The 8,273-nt window shown below is 42.8% G+C and overlaps 1 pseudogene; it reads left to right on the top strand.

Annotated features, from left to right (window-relative positions):
- Positions 1-7,565: 7,565 nt before the first annotated feature.
- On the top strand, positions 7,566-7,683 carry LOC126337304 (5S ribosomal RNA; annotated as a pseudogene).
- The last annotated feature ends 590 nt before the right edge of the window (positions 7,684-8,273 follow it).

The raw sequence follows: 8,273 nt of genomic DNA, 5'->3' as shown, positions 1-8,273 counted from the left end.
TGTTCGTTGTTGATCGATTGACTGATATTTTTTTTTTTTTTTTTTTTTTTTTTTTTTTTTTTTTTTTTTTACAGGGGCACGTAACCCCCTGTCCGAACACGCTGAGCTACCGTGCCGGCAGCCATCTGAGCTACCGAAGCATGACTCACGCCCGGTCCTCACAGCTTTACTTCTGCCAGTATCTCGTCTCCTACCTTCGAAACTCTGCAGAAGTTCTCCTGCGAACCTTGCAGAACTAGCACTTCTGAAAGAGAAGATACTGCGGAGACATGGCTTAGCCACAGCCTAGGTGATGTTTCCAGAATGAGATTTGCACTGTGCAGCAGAGTGTGCGCTGATATGAAACTTCCTGGCAGATTAAAACTGTGTGCCCGACCGAGACTCGAACTCTGCACCTTTGCCTTTCGCGGGCAAGCTAGAGCACTTGCCCGCGAAAGGCAAAGGTGCCAAGTTCGAGTCTCGGTCGGGCACACAGTTTTAATGTGCCAGGAAGTTGCATTTATTGAAGTGTATGAAAAAAAAAACGTAAATTAGTTACAAACAACGACATGCACACCCTTTATTCATCATGTAAACCTCAGTGTAGGTATTCGGATTTAGGGTGTGACCTGTTCGATGTGATATGCCTGCCACCATTGACGATGTTGTGGTGCAGAAAAACAGCAAAATTCAGCATGACCCGCTGAGGAGACGGAACATCGATGCTATCGATGACCTCCTGAATGGCTGTTTTCAGCTCAGCCATGGTTTTGGGGTTATTGTTGTACACCTTGTCTATAATATAGCCGCACAAAAAGGAATCGCATGCGTTCATATCCGGAGAATATGGCGGCCATTCGAGGTTCATGCCAGTGGCCTCTGGGTATCCCAGATCCAGAATGAGGTCCCAAAGGGCTCCTCCGAGACGTCAAACACTGTTCTTCTTCGATGAACCACATCTTGTCGAAAGTTAAGTCCCATAGTACTCAGATCCATTTGAACCATTTGAAACCGTTAAGGGTGAAGAGACTTCACGATGGCGAAATGCGGATTCTCAGTCCCCCAAATGCGCCAATTTTGCTTATTGACGATCCCATCCAAATGAAAGTGGGCTTCGTCGCTAAACCAAACCATACAGCGCATATTAATTGTCATCATGCCCAGCTGCCAGCCGTTCTGTTTTAACGTCCTAACGCGAACCGTTCAGAAGTTACGACGATTTTATTTCATATAGTTCAATAACTGTCACCCTGCATGTTCCTGTGGGCTTATGTTAAGCAACGGACGATGCCCCTTGTAAATGTCATCCAGGAAATTAGTATACTTTTTACATCCACATCCCCATTACTACAATTCACAATTCAGTGCTTAGTAGAGGATTCATCGAACAGATTTCAGACTATTTCTCTACCGTTGCAATATTGAACAGCACTTCGGAAAAAAACACTTTATTCTTTCCATGTGAGCTCTGATTTTTCTTATATTATAACCATGGTCGTTACTCTCTACGTAGCTGGAAGTAAACTAAATATATTCGCCTCCGGAGGAGAGATTTGGTGATAGAAATTTCGTGAAAAGATCTCGCAGCAACGAGTAGCGCCTTTGCTTCAATGATTGCCACTCCAATGCCCTTATCATATCCGTGACACTCTCTCCCCTGTTTTGTGATTATACAAAACCAGCTGCCCTTCTTTGAATGTTTTAGATGTCCTCCGTTAACCCTATACCGCAAGATTCCCACGCAGTGCAGCAATACTCCAGGAGAGGACGGACAATCAAAGCGTGGGAAACCTATTTAAAACGTTTGCTGCGTGCTCTAAGAGTTCTGCTAAATAACTCAGACTTTGGTTCGTCTTGACAGCATTATTTTTTGTGCCACGGTTCCAATTTAAGTTGTTCGTTGTCGTTATCACCAGAAACAATCAACAGTCTATAAAAAAAGCTTTCTATAATAAAATAAGGGTTATTTATAAGTCGTATATCACCCGAAATCCAGTAAAAACAGTAACCAATCACTCTGTTCTTTCATTTCATTCAGAGCTGATATCTAACATCCTCAGGGAAAATGTTTCGGCCATAGATTACGTGCAATCCTATTACGCAATTTGAGATATTTGGTGTCCGTGCACTGTGTGTTTGCACTGACGTTTGGTTCGTCGCGACAAGTTAAGACTTGCTACTTAAAATTCAATGTACTTTCTCTACTCCATGTCTCTGTTTTCTCTTCATACTTTTAAGGTTGTGTCATTCAACCGCCTTTAAGCTGAGTTGGCGCTTATATTGACTGGCACTTTCGCGCCGTCTTCAGATGTGCAAGATGATATGACTGCAAACGTCAGAGCCGCTTTTCCACAGAGAGAACACTTCCGCGGCAGTGAGACACATCGGGCTTTGAGTTCTCTGGTCTATTAAAAGTTAGGTGGTAAACTTAAATGGGCTGATACATCACGGTGAACTTTTTTTTCACAGGACTGTAGTACGTCCACCATAATTGAACTCTCTCTCTCCCTCCATGTACGGTAACCCAGTTGTACACTCCTTCTCAACATCCTATTCGCGTAGCAAGTCAGGCACCAGCATAATTTATCAGCCCACTAGTTTCAATCGCGAATGGTGCAGCAAAAACGACTTGCTGTGTTCTAATGGCTCTATTGATATCAGTTGACACTATGTGAGCCGCGCGGGGTAGCCGAGCGGTCTGGGACGCCTTGTCACGGTCCGCGAGGTTTCCACCGTCGGAGGTTCGAGTCCTTCCTCGGGCATGAGTGTGTGTGTTGTCCATAGCGTAAGTTAGTGTAAGTTGGATTAAGTAGTGCTTAAGCTTAGGGACCGATAACCTAAGCAGTTTGGTCCCATTAGACCTTAGCATAAATTTACAAATTTACACTGTGTAAGGCGCATAAGGCACGTACATGGGAACCGAAATATGTTAAACGACATGAAAAGGTAAAAGCCAGTATCAGCTATCTTTGTATACATCAGTAACTTGAAACCTTCCCGTCTAATATTGGATGAACGTTTGCTTGCTGACTGAACGCTGCGTCTCTTAAAATCTTTTAACTGCTGCTCTGTCAAGACTACCTGCTGATTATTACGACGAAACATAAAATGTGTTGTCGCCGTGGCCCTCAGTCGTTACCTGAAATTATTAAGACTGATTCTTACCTTTAATTATTTATACTGGATCGCCATCTGACTGCTACAGCAAACTGTGGAATGAATATACTTACTTCTCTTTAACATAATTATAAGCTGCTGGTGGAGTTTCATAATACTTTGTGACTGGAATTCTTTAAGTTGAAGTTAATTTAGATTTGATAAAAGCTGAAGCTCAGTTTAGACTTTTCTTTTAAGATAACAATAAATTCCGTAAAGCATTTACGTGAATGATTTTGGGATAGAAAATTCTTAATGCATTTAATCTGGTAGAAGTTAACTATATTCTGAGAACGATCTTGACAAACAATTACAAGGGGCATAGTTCTTTACAAAAATTCTTAAAAACTAGCATTGCGCTACATATAGCGAGTGGCTGGCGAGCACACCGCTTCTTTCAAAGTGTTAATTCATACCTCGCTTACAGCGACCTCCTCTCATGTCTCGCTAGCTACGACTGCCTCGTCTCACATCTTACTCGCAACTGCTCGCTTCCAACGCTCAATGCTACAAAAGTGCGATCTCGCCGCCAACAATGGTTTTTGGTGCAGACAATCCCTGCTACCATTACAGATGTATTACTGCGCGCTGTTTCCCGCTCTTTCTCAAAATGTATCTATGCGCGGTTTCCCGCTCTTTCTCAATAATACACAATGCAATTTAATTAACAAAACAATTTAAATAAGAAACAGTTCAGATAATTACATGCTAAAACAGTTTAAATACGCCTATTACATAATTACAAACTTCATACTGGACGGAACGATCAACAGCATGGAAATGGGTTTGTCATATCACGACGCTCATTTCGTTCAGGCCGTACAGAGAGAGCTTAGGTATGCACTTAAGTGCTGTGCTACCCACTAAATAACAAAATGGAACTGTAAACATTAGCGACAAAGACAATGTCAATAAACAGCGCAAAACAATCAGTTGCAAGGACTCGAATAATAGGCTCTCCTTCTTCTCCATGCGATCTGGGGTGCACGGTGAATTCTACGAGGGCTGTCTGAAAAGTAATGCCTCGGAATATCTTATGTAAATACTCTTAAGGCTTTTTAAATAAGACAAACATAATTAACATTTTACATATTTATTCTTGATGTCTACATTGTTGATACCATCTCATCACTTCGTCACTATCAATATGAGCCGGCCGGAGTGGCCGTGCGGTTCTGGGCGCTGCAGTCTGGAGCCGAGCGACCGTTACGGTCGCAGGTTCGAATCCTGCCTCGGGCATGGATGTGTGTGATGTCCTTAGGTTACTTAGGTTTAATTAGTTCTAAGTTCTAGGCGACTGATGACCTCAGAAGTTAAGTCGCTTAGTGCTCAGAGCCATTTGAACCACTATCAATATGAAGTTCTATACGGTGTTCTTTAAGTTTAGCAATCATATGAAAATCGGATGGGGCCAAGTTGGGACAGTACGGAAGATCTAAAAGCCGTAAATTCAACTAAATTCCTAGGTATTACAATTACGAACAACTTAAATTGAAAGCAACATATAGAAAATGTTGTGGGAATGGCTACCCAAAGACTGCGTTTTATTGGCAGAACACTTAGAAAATGTAACAGACCTACCAAGGAGACTGCCTAGACTACGCTTGTCCATCCTCTTCTAGAGTACTGCTGTGCGGTGTGGGATCCTTACCAGGTAGGACTGGCGGAGTACATCGAAAAATTTCAAAGCAAGGCAGCACGTTTTGTATTATCGCGAAATATGGAAGAGAGTGTCACAGAAATGATACAGGATTTGGTCTGGAAATCATTAAAAGAAAGGCGTGTTTCGTTGCGACGGGATCTTCTAACGAAATTCCAATCACCAGCTTTCTCCTCCAAACGCGAAAATATTTTGTTGACACCGACTTACATAGAGAGGAACGATCACCACGGTCAAATCTTTCCGCGCGCTATACGAGATTGGAATAGAGAATTGTGAAGGTGGTTCGATGAACGCTCTGCCAGGCACTTAAATGTGATTTGCAGAGTATCCCTGTAGATGAAGATGTAGATGTAGATCGATGACACTGAACTCAAGGCGTCGGAGTGTTGTAGATGTCGAAGTGCTCATGTGTGGGCTGCCTTCTTTATACTGAAAGAGAGAGTGCTCCGCGCAAAGACGATCTCTTCAACTTTGAAATACGATTACAACACATGCACCAACATAGTTACGTTACACACTGACACGTTACATTCTACACTTCGGACCCCTCTAGCGGCTGAGGGCTGTAAATATGTAGACATGAAGAGTAAAGACGTAGAATTATAATAAAGTTTGTTTTATTTTAAAGGTTTTAATAGTTTTCACAAAAAAAACATTCCAAGACGTTACTTTTCAGCACGCTCTCGTCATAGCACCTAGCACGCGGGAGGCCCGAGGAGAGGAGGACATCGAATACAACTAATCAACGAACAGATTTCTATATAACATAAAAAATAGTGACATTCCGTGGGGAGCCAACTGCGCACTAACACCTGAATTCAGAAACATACATGAGAGCTTGCGGCAGACAATTCGGTGTTAGATGTGTTGCTGAAAGTCACTGGACAAGTACAGTAAAGGTCCGTTCGTGTGCCTGAATAATACTTTCGACACCAAGTTGACGAGATTATTACCTCGTCCACACTCACAGCTGCTGCGCAATGCACGTGATCGCTTCACGTGATCACCGGGAAAATCTTCCCGACTCTTCGGCTGTTCTCGTAGTGCAGTCCCATAGGAACCGTATGGCAAGCTGGAAGCTCATACAATTAAATCTATTAATCAAATTGATAGTATGGCATAAATTATACCTAGTGTTCTAAATGATTCAATTTTCCCTCTTTCTTTACACACAATATGTGAGATAATAACATATCCTGGTAGAATTAAAATATAAACCTCTGGTTGTCCAAAGAATCAAAATAAATGTTGATATAGCACTGGTTACTGAATAATTCAAACAGTGCTGTAAAGAGAGAATTTTACTGGATGAAATTATTAAATCCTACGTGGTCCCATTTTAAGCTCATTTCTGTTTCATATATAAACTACTCAAAAAGCCGGCCTCTGTGGCCGAGCGGTTACAGGCGTTTCAGTCCGGAACCGCGCTGCTGCAACGGTCGCAGGTTCGAATCGTGCCTCGAGCATAGATGTGTGTGATGTACTCAGGTTAGTTAGGTTTAAGTAGTTCTAAGTCCAGGGGACTGACGACCTCAAATGTTAAGTCCCATAGTGCTCAGAGCCATGTACTACTCATAAAGTTGTGTACCACCTGCGCACATGCGGATATGTGTGTGCTCAGATTAAGGGGACAAGGGAATGAGAGAATAAGCGTTATAAAAGTAGAAAGCTTGTTCGAAAGCACACACGTGTGAAATACAAAATATTCAATACGTGCATTTTAGTATGGTTGAATATTCATTAGCGTGCTGTCTACATGGTGTTCGAGATATTTCTATTCATCACCTGTTCATTTTCCGATGGTGGCGCTGCTGAAGTCATCCAGTGTGTGAGTAGAGTTTTGAGCGGAATTTCTGCGATGATGCACCTAAAGTTTCGGCAAGCCCCATGTGTGCTTAATTGGTTTCAAATAAATAGATACGGATGGCAGTTCCTTTCGGTATCTAGCTGCTAGGGAAAGATTTTCAAAAGGAGGGCGCAGAGCGTTCATTCAATATTTTCTTGAAACACGAAACCATGGCCCAAATGGTGACTGTAGGGCTGAACACAAAGTGTTGCGATTATGATGTACAGCAATAAACTTCCCTTATTAGCAATGAGACGCGACCGACAGACATTATTTACTGGCAGAAAGCAATGTTCAATTCCCTTCTCAACCGCTGAGACTGCATTACTTAGTAATTATTGAAATGAGAATATGTTTCTACTATACCACGTTTTTAAATAGGACTAAAAAGAATAAAATAATTTCTCCTAGCCCATTACAGAATCCTAACACTGTACAGACAATCTTCAAATTTGTACTTGTTAATTTGTAATAGCTATGACAATATTTGCTAGATTTATAACGAGAAACGTAGGGCGCTTGCAGTACATAATTGGTGCATGAGTAGTTACCCCATAAATACATTGACCAGTCACATTAATGGGGCCGCCAGTCAAAAGGTTGAATAACCACTTATTACAGCGCCAACTGCTGCGAGACGAGCAAGAAGAGAGTCAATAACGTACTGGAAGGTACCGGTTAGAATGTGGAACCATGCCGTCTACAGCACTGCTGTGTCCAACTGCGCTAGGTTTCTCCATTCAGGACCCAAGTCTCGAGCAGCCTGATCGAAGCGGTCCCACATAGTCTGGTTTGTGTTGAAATTTGGGAAGTTCAGTGGCCAGGGGAAAAGGGTGAACTCGTCCTGATGTCCTTCAAACCAAGCACGTATACTGCAAAGTGTGTGACACATTGCGTTCTCCTGCTGGTAGCTGCAAGTCATCCAACGGCCTTGCCGCATTGGTAACACCGGTTCCCATCAGATCACCGAAGTTAAGCGCTGTTGGGCTGGGCTTGCACTTGGATGGGTGACCATCCGGCCTGCCGAGCGCTGTTTGCAAGCGGGGAGCACTCAGTCCTTGTGAGGGCAACTGAGGAGCTACTTCATTGAGAAGTAGCGGCTCCGGTGTCGTAAACTGACATACGGCCGGGAGAGTGGTGTGCTGATCACATGGCCCTCCATGACTTCCGCAAGGCGTGTGATACAGTTCGCCACAGTCGTCGAATGAACAAAGTAAGAGCATATGGACTATCAGACCAATTGTGTGATTGGATTGAAGATTCCCAAGACAATAAAACGCAGCATGTCATTCTCAATGGAGAGAAATCTTCCGAAGTAAGAGTGATTACAGGTGTGCCGCACGGGAGTTTCGTAGTACTGTTGCTATTCACAATATACATAAATGACCTTGTGGATGACATCGGAAGTTCACTGAGCCTTTTTGCGGATGACGCTGTGGTATATCGAGAGGTTGTAACAATGGAAAATTGTACTGAAATGCACGAGGATCTGCAGCGTATTGACGCAGGGTGCAGGGAATGGCAACTGAATATCAATGTAGACAAGTGTAATGTGCTGCGAATACACAGAAAGAAAGATCCCTTATCATTTAGCTACAATATAGCAGGTCAGCAACTGAAAGCAGTTAA

This window comes from Schistocerca gregaria, chromosome 2 (assembly GCF_023897955.1).
Source record: "Schistocerca gregaria isolate iqSchGreg1 chromosome 2, iqSchGreg1.2, whole genome shotgun sequence".
NCBI classification, from domain to species: domain Eukaryota; kingdom Metazoa; phylum Arthropoda; class Insecta; order Orthoptera; family Acrididae; genus Schistocerca; species Schistocerca gregaria.
Note: the sequence above shows the minus strand (reverse complement) of the source record. Positions and strands in the feature narration are given on the sequence as shown.